Here is an 8,122-nt window from a genome sequence, read left to right as displayed (position 1 = left end):
AGTCTCCTTGACGGGGATGTTCGTAAACAGGTTCTCAACATCAAAACTAGCCATGTACATGTTGTCTTTGGCCTTAACCCGCGCGGGGCTGGGGGGGTAAATTTTACCCCCCCTCGCAAATTTTTGCGATATCTCAAAAACGGCGGCGCGCAGCGCCGCCAATCTTTCAGTACCTTTTCTTACATCAATTTGACACGTTCCCTGAAAATTTGAGCGAAATCCGTCGGAAAATTTTTGAGAAATTGACGTTTTAGTGACGTCATGTTCGCCATTTTCGCCTCAAAAACGGCAAAAGTTCAAACGCCGCTAACATCTTCATTTTTAAAGGAATCAAGACGTAACAAAAAAGGTTATACGTAATTTCACGTTGTCTATCAAATGGCTATCTCGGTTTTTTGAAAATTTTGGATTTTGGCCTAAATTTTTTCAAAAAACTGACTTTTTTGGGAAAATCATTATAAAATCCAAAATTTTGAGTCTATCGAAAAAACCGGAATATATGTCAGAGAAGTGGTCTATGTGCACCTACATACCAAATTTTAGAAGAATCGGTTCAAAAATGTGGGAGTTATTCAAAATTTTATGACGTCACGACACACAAAATTTTTGAAAAATGAATTTTTTGGAAGTTCTAGACCTCGTACGGAAACAAAAATAGCACCATTCGATTCGCCGTGAAAAACTGCATCAGATAGATCAGATAGACATCTTTTTAGGCCTTAACAACCAACTTCAAAATTTGACCTCACTTGACCTGACCTTGACCTGACCTCGACCTGAAATTCATCCAGAGGTGGTCCATATCACTTATTGAGTGTGCCTATTGAATTCTATGAGTAAAATGACCCATAAAACATGTGTCGCACATGCCCTTTTCTATATTTTGTTTTTTGGTGACCTGACCTGACCTGACCTGACCTTGACCTTGACCTCTGAATGATATTGTATGCAACGAATATTGTCTTGGTAGCCTAAGAACACGTTTTGGGCGATCAGTCTCAGTCCATGACTCCATTCTTCGGCAACTACGGTGCAAGGCCGATACTGTAGAAACTTGCAATTTGTACCCTTGACCTGACCTTGACCTTGACCTCAAACTTTAAATTAAGTACATGTTTTTAGTAGTTCGTGATGAGAGCTTTCGATTGGCGTTTGAATTTTCCAAATCGGACCATTAGTTCGGGAGATAACAGGGGGGTAAAATTTACCCCCCCCCCCCCCCAGCCCCGCGCGTTCGGCTGGAGACCCTAGCCCCGCGCGGGTTAAGTTGGCGTACATCGTTGGCAAACTCATAGCTGTTCTTTATGGTAAAGTCATTTACTGTCAGTGGTGAGAGAATGGGAACTAGGTACTTGGCCAGCTTAAAAGTAGGTGTACCACAGGCAGAAAAAATAGGACGTAATGGAATCTGTCATCTCCCTCAGCATCATCCATCAGAGACCATGCCTTGTCATGTCAATCATCACTAGGGATAGACGACTTTCAAATTTTGAGTAGAAGCAGTACATTCCCTGATTTAAGAATTCTGGAATCGTTGTATATTCATCGTCTGAGGCCGCAAATCAACGACATGTCCTCGGCGTATCCACTACGTATCACTGCTTAACTGTGTACTTTTATGTAGCTGTTTCGTTGTGTACGTCATTGTACCTTTAATTGCATTAGGCAGTTTTCTAATTCGAAGCTGAACTCGAACTATTGCATGTGCGTGTGCGATATATTTTATGATCAAAGTGTGTTTGAATATGTGTCCTGTATTAATTTGAAAAGAGTTTTGTCACTGAAGATGAATCTTGTGATTCGAAACCGGTCTGAATTTAATACATGAATGTCGTGTCATGCCTAACATTAATGACTTATATGTGACTTCTTATAACTTCAGCTCAATAAGCATCGATATTCGTCAACCGAACCGATATTTCCGAATTCATAAACACGATCAGGTACATGTATAAAGGCGTTGAATATTGAATGAAATTTTGTCCATCAGTACTTGCTTGTACAAAGTACTGATGATGCTTGTACAATGTACATGTCTTCAATTTAAGAATTAGTTAAGATGGTTCCCGAAGAGATCCAAGTCGAGGTTTGATGTAGGGAGTTATGATGTGGAAATTTTGCACGTCATAAAGAGACTGGATATCAGAAAGGTTGTTATAGCATAACGTACTAAATGTCTCAAGTAGCTAGCCAAAAGCTGAAGGCACTGCAAATAGGTACAGTTATATAAAAACGCCAGATTCTGCTCCCTTCAGCTAGGCGTAGGTTGACGTGACTTGTCTTATTATTGATGGATGTAAAATAAATAACTGGCATTAAGACAACAGAAAAAGGGTCCAATTGCCACCAGTAGCTTGCCATACCTATCATATACACAGATTCACTCAGCAGGGAGCTATAAAAGTTAAAGTTATAAAGCAGACCGAGCATTGGAGACCATGAGCCACACTTTTTGCAGTCGTAAGAATGTAAATTGACACGAAAAGAAAGCATATAAAAACCGTACCACTGCCACCCGCCGCATATAGTCGTGAGAGCGGCTAATGCGTGACTCTCGGTAGACAACCTGATTTGCGCGCTTTATTGCTATTGAAGGTGTATATGTTACAGGGAGTATGCGATTTCAGTTAGTTTGCAACGACCCTAGGGTGGTTGTAACCGCCCTGAACGATCAGTTTGTTTGCAACGACCCTAGGGACGTTACAAAATAACTGCTCGTTCCGGGACGTTGTAACGAAACTAGGGTCGTTGCAACCTCCCTAGTTAGTATGCAACGAACCTAGGGTTGTTACAAAATAACTAGGGAGTTTAAGAATTCATCGAGTCTCGTTTCACAGGAGGGCCGTCAACAATCTTGTCCAATGAAAATCTTGTTCAATCTAGTTCATTTAAAAAGAAAAGGAGAACAAAACAATTTGAACATGCAGCTCAGGAGTATTTCACGACGGCCATCTAGTATACATTTTGTGCAGATTAGGTGCACATTTGGTGCAGATTTGTTCAAATTAGATGGGCATTCGCCAGGAAGCCCTTCGTAAAAACGGCTATTATCCGCTCGTTTCCAGTCTTTTTGTGATTGTAAACGTTCAAACATGTGAAATGATGGTGGTCCCATGCATTATGGTGGATGTCAAGGTTACGTGAAGGTCAGGTCAAGGTCATTGACCTTTGATGACCTTAGTTCACTTCTTCTGGGTTCGTATATTTTTAGGCTAGTTTTTGGAGCTGATTTCGAATTTAGCACCCATTTGAACATTTACGAAGTAATTTTGGCGCCTTCGTACCATGTCACGAAGCTGTCAGTGGTGGTTGACACCTACTATGGACAGCTAGCAAGACGCCTACTGGTTGACCTGACCTGACCTGACCCGGCCTGGCCTAAAAACATCAAGACATCATCGGTGATTAAAGCTATATTGAAATGCGTGATCAGCGCCCCGAAAAAACTCGTAACAACCCAGCTCCAAAGTTTTAACAGGTCCCGATTTTCCCAAATTTTGAGTCAGTGACCTGACCTGGAAGGTCAACCAATAACCTAGCCCCGCCCTGTGCGTTTGCAGCTAGCAAAACACCAATAAGAGCGAGAGTTAACTCCGCAGGACCTGTTGGTTTTCTACATACGCGCCGGCCGGGGGAGGGTTGGTACGACCCCCTCGTCGTTTTTCGTCCCTGATGGAGTTAGAGCGTCGCGGAAAAACGAGCGTGTGTGCCGTTAGGAGACACAGCAACTAGTACCGATTTTAAGGTCTCAGGTCAACCGGTGACCTCTGAGGTCAGGTCAAGTAACCCAAGACACGGGTTCGGTTTTTGATTAATAACTTCTGTAAAAAAAAAAAAACAGTAGCAGAGCGCGATTTTAGCATCAACGTGCTCGCCTTGCTCAGGCGCGTCAAATGGTATACTTTTTGTCCGGGTGAGGTCAACTTGAGGTGCTGACCTCGGGTCAAGGTAAGGTCAGAGACCCCTAGGATGCGAAATTGGTCAAAGGAGGTCATGTTGCATAGTATTCGATTCGGTAGGTCTTCCTTAGTCCATAAGTGGCTTGACCGACTCGCTAGCAATTTGATCGGGAGTTATTGAGGAAAAGCTCGTATGACCCTAGTGACGTCATAAATGACGCAACGTCAACAATGCAAAATTGAAGCATCTAACCTTGCAAGGAGTGCATAAAATCACGGTCCGTGTGCTTGATATAGTTTGAGATCGTTCCCGGCGGCAGAATAGCAGTTTTCATTTTCTCAATTGACTTACTCACACCAGCGACAGCTTCGTAGCAAGTTGCATTGGCACCACAGCTATTTCTCAAATGTCTCAACGAATGCTGGATTCGAAATAAGCTAAAAAAGCCCTTGAAATCGTAAAATTTGAAACAGTCATCCGAAGTCACCAAACGTCAATGACCTTGACCTGACCGACAACTGACAAGTCAACTTGAAACCCATCATGATGCATGGGACAACCATCAGTTCACATGTTGGCACTTTTACCTATATGTAATCACAATAGAAGTCTGGAAACGCAATTTTATGTGCGCTCACATAAACGGCAAATCATTTCGGTCTGCCATGGTCCCAGAAATCAGATCAAAGGTCAAAGGTCATTGGTTTTCAGGATCATAAACTGTATAGGAAATGTGTAACCAGTAACGTAGATAAGTTCGAGGACACTCAAAAGTTTCGTCGCGATTGGCCGCTTTTAGCGCGAGATAATCGCGAAAAAACTAACGAGGGGTTTTATCCGACCCGCACCACTAAAAATGTGAGGTGAGGGATAACCCGCACACGGATAGCGACGGATATCCATCACACCTACCCCAGTAACTATAGGTATTTTCTGCATGTAAACATATGCTGGCGAATATAATGCAGCCAAAATTATCACAGTTACGTGCTTTGTCCCGGGCACCACATATACTCATGAGCTGAATGTTTAAATTTTGTTCTCCTTTTCTTTTAAACTGAACTAGATTGAACAAGCTTTTCATTGGACAAGATTGTTGACGGCCCTCATGTGAAACGAGACTCGATGAATTTTTAAACTCCCTAGTTATTTTGTAACAACCCTAGGTTCGTTGCATACTAACTAGGGAGGTTGCAACGACCCTAGTTTCGTTGCAACGTCCCGGAACGAGCAGTTATTTTGTAACGTCCCTAGGGTCGTTGCAAACAAACTGATCGTTCAGGGAGGTTACATCCACCCTAGGGTCGTTGCAAACTAACTGAAATCGCATACTCCCTGTAACATATACGTAGTACGTACCACTGTATGTACAGCCCTCAGCAGACTGCGTGGTAGGTATTCTTTTTTCGACAAAACCGATAATTACTCAAAGGCTATGTCAACAGTCGGTCGGAACAGGGGCGTCGACACCGGTCCGACTTTTCCGACTAGTCGGACCACTTTTTCGACTAGGCGGTGCCCTGCTGTGGCTCGCGGGGGCCCCTGCTGCAGACCGCGGGGGCCCTACTGCGGCTCGGGGGGCCCTGCTAGAGACCGCGGGGCCCTGCTGCGCCTCTGGGGCCCTGCTAGACACCGCGGGGCCCTGCTGCGGCCCGCGGGGTCCCCTTCTGCGGCCGCGGGGGGCCCTGTTGGGGCTCTCGGGGGGCCCTGCTGCGGCCACGGGGGCCCCTGCTGCGGCAACGGGGGCCCCCCGCTGCGGCTCGCGGGGGCCCTGCTGCGCCCTCGCGGGGCTCTTCGCGGGGGCCCCCCACCGGTGGGGCCCCCCGAGAAAAAGTCGGACCAGTTTTCCTTACGCGTCGACGCCCCTGGGTCGGAACTCACTTCAAATAGATGCGCCATTCTCCACTCCTTCGATTGGGTCTATTACTAAACAAAGTGTACGGCTTGTGTGGCAACAAAATGCAAAAGTTTGTTTTGGGGGCAAATATAAACTTTTGGGTTTTGCTGCCAAACTGGATGGAAAATGAATAAGATGATAATGCCAATCTAAGGAACTTTTGGGTTTTGCTGCCAAACTGGATGGAAAATGAATAAGATGATAATGCCAATCTAAGGTGCGGTATCACGCGCGTCTTGCTGTTACGATTTTCGAGTGACCGATAGCATAGTATTCGCGTTATTCTCGGTTTTGTCGGAAAAAAGAATACCTACCACGCAGTTTGCAGAGGGCTGTACCTACATGCATGCAAGTACAGAGATGCACTTACCTATAAATCGTTTTTGCTGTAACAGAGCATTGAAACTGACTCAGAGAGGTACAGCGATATTAGGTTCCCCGCGCAGTAGGATTGAGCCGATCACGCGTTGTATAGCCAAAAGGACAGATTCTGCCGCACCGCGCAGCCAATCAGATCTTCCGGAAATCCGCCGATCATCGCCCGCTAATTTACACGAGAGCCGCCAAACTTCCACAAATCGGCCGCCCACAGTTCGCTAATCTCCGGCAGCGTCAGATTTGGTATTATCATCGCAAGCCGGCGAATTTATTAGCCGCGAACACGCGCACAGAGTCTGGTTGGGCGGCGCGGATCGGTGTCAGCACGACACGCGAGTTCCGACACTCCCGAGTCGGGAGGATGGCGCGCGGCCCTGCCCCGGCGCGCAGCATGGCAGCCGGACGCGGAGGGGCGCACGGGGGCGACTTTCACCGTCGTTCTCGGTACGGCTGCGGCGGCGCGGGGGACGATTGCCATGAGCCGGGGCATCGACCCCCGACGGCAGCTGGCGTGCTGGCGTTCGGCCGTCATTCGTGTCGATCGCTCCGCGGTCCCGGGCACGTAAAGATTCCCGGGCGGCCACTAAATCTATCATGCAGGTTACCGGGGCAGACGGGACGTGACAGGAAAATGCTGGGTACTTACAGATTGTTCCAGGGTAATCGCATTACTTTGCTCCAGTAGCGTGAGCACTTTGCCTATTCAATGTTTGGCCATTTGAAAGGTGCTATGAAGGGGAAGGTATAACAGACTGGAACCATTCAGAATAATGTGGACGTTCACGAAGAATGAAGGTTCGAGAATCGAGGACGAGGAGTGACCCAATCGCGATTCTGCCACTGCTGGGAATGCGAGGCACGCAGGCAATGCCCACATGCATTATAACCTGTGTACCAGCCACACGCAGTGCTCTAAGCCGAGGATTAGTAGTTTTCACTTTTTCTTGGCCATAAAAGCTGCCATATGGTATTGTTAAAAATGTTAAGGTCAGCCGCACACTGCGAATTATGTGTTTTCACAAGCCATTGCAGTTGGATTTTCAAGCTCGAATTGTGTCGCACATGGATATATAATCTGTCATCCAGTTTACAGTTACATCCAGACTAGTGACTACTTCTACTTGTACTATCCCCTCCTTTATTATTGTAACAGGCATGCAATTTTACCGCTACAGCAAACTCTGCTGAGATTATCTACTTTATTGCCGCTAAGACCGTTAAATGTGGATGTTATCCGGAGAAGTTAAATTTGCCAGCGTTGACAATAGCCTTGTTTTGCAATCTTATTTTCAATTCGTCTCAAGCGGCTTCCTGTATTCAGACTGCAGTCGTCTGATGTGCGCCATCAATGTTGAATGCTCCATGCGGGGTCTCCATTGAGTGATCACCGATTGGGCTTCAGCGGAACAAGAGTGGCACTACCAGGTGTCTTCTCCCAGCTCGTCCTGACGTCAGTTGACGACACGTGCGTCAGGAGAAACACGGACCACGTCAGAGAACGATATGGTGGCATCAGACGCAGGCTGGGGTCTGCGTCACGGCAGGTGTGCTGATAGACCTGCACGGTGACAGGGTCACGACATGAAAAAATAGAGCCCACGTGTGACGAAGTGCACGGCAGAAGTATGTTGAGTGAAATGCGACAAGTGAGAGCGTAGGTGATAATCTGCACAAACAGGAATGACCTAGAAAATGGCAATTTAAAACATGCGGTTTGTTATTTTAGATCGTATTGTTTTCGAGCTCAACGCATTTCCCAACAGCTTAACGTCAAAATCCACCAGACTTCAGTCTAGCTCTCTACCACCGGGCAATCTGTAATTGAACCAATACCTGTCTAGCATAGATCCCACAGGAGATCTACCATCAAAGACATTTTGAACCACGATAGTGTTACATGACGTCCGTCAGGAGCTGGGCCCGATGCGTGGGTACGCATGAAACCCA

Source organism: Amphibalanus amphitrite, unplaced genomic scaffold (assembly GCF_019059575.1).
Source record: "Amphibalanus amphitrite isolate SeventyFive unplaced genomic scaffold, NRLGWU_Aamphi_draft 000029F_arrow, whole genome shotgun sequence".
Taxonomy (NCBI): domain Eukaryota; kingdom Metazoa; phylum Arthropoda; class Thecostraca; order Balanomorpha; family Balanidae; genus Amphibalanus; species Amphibalanus amphitrite.
Note: the sequence above shows the minus strand (reverse complement) of the source record.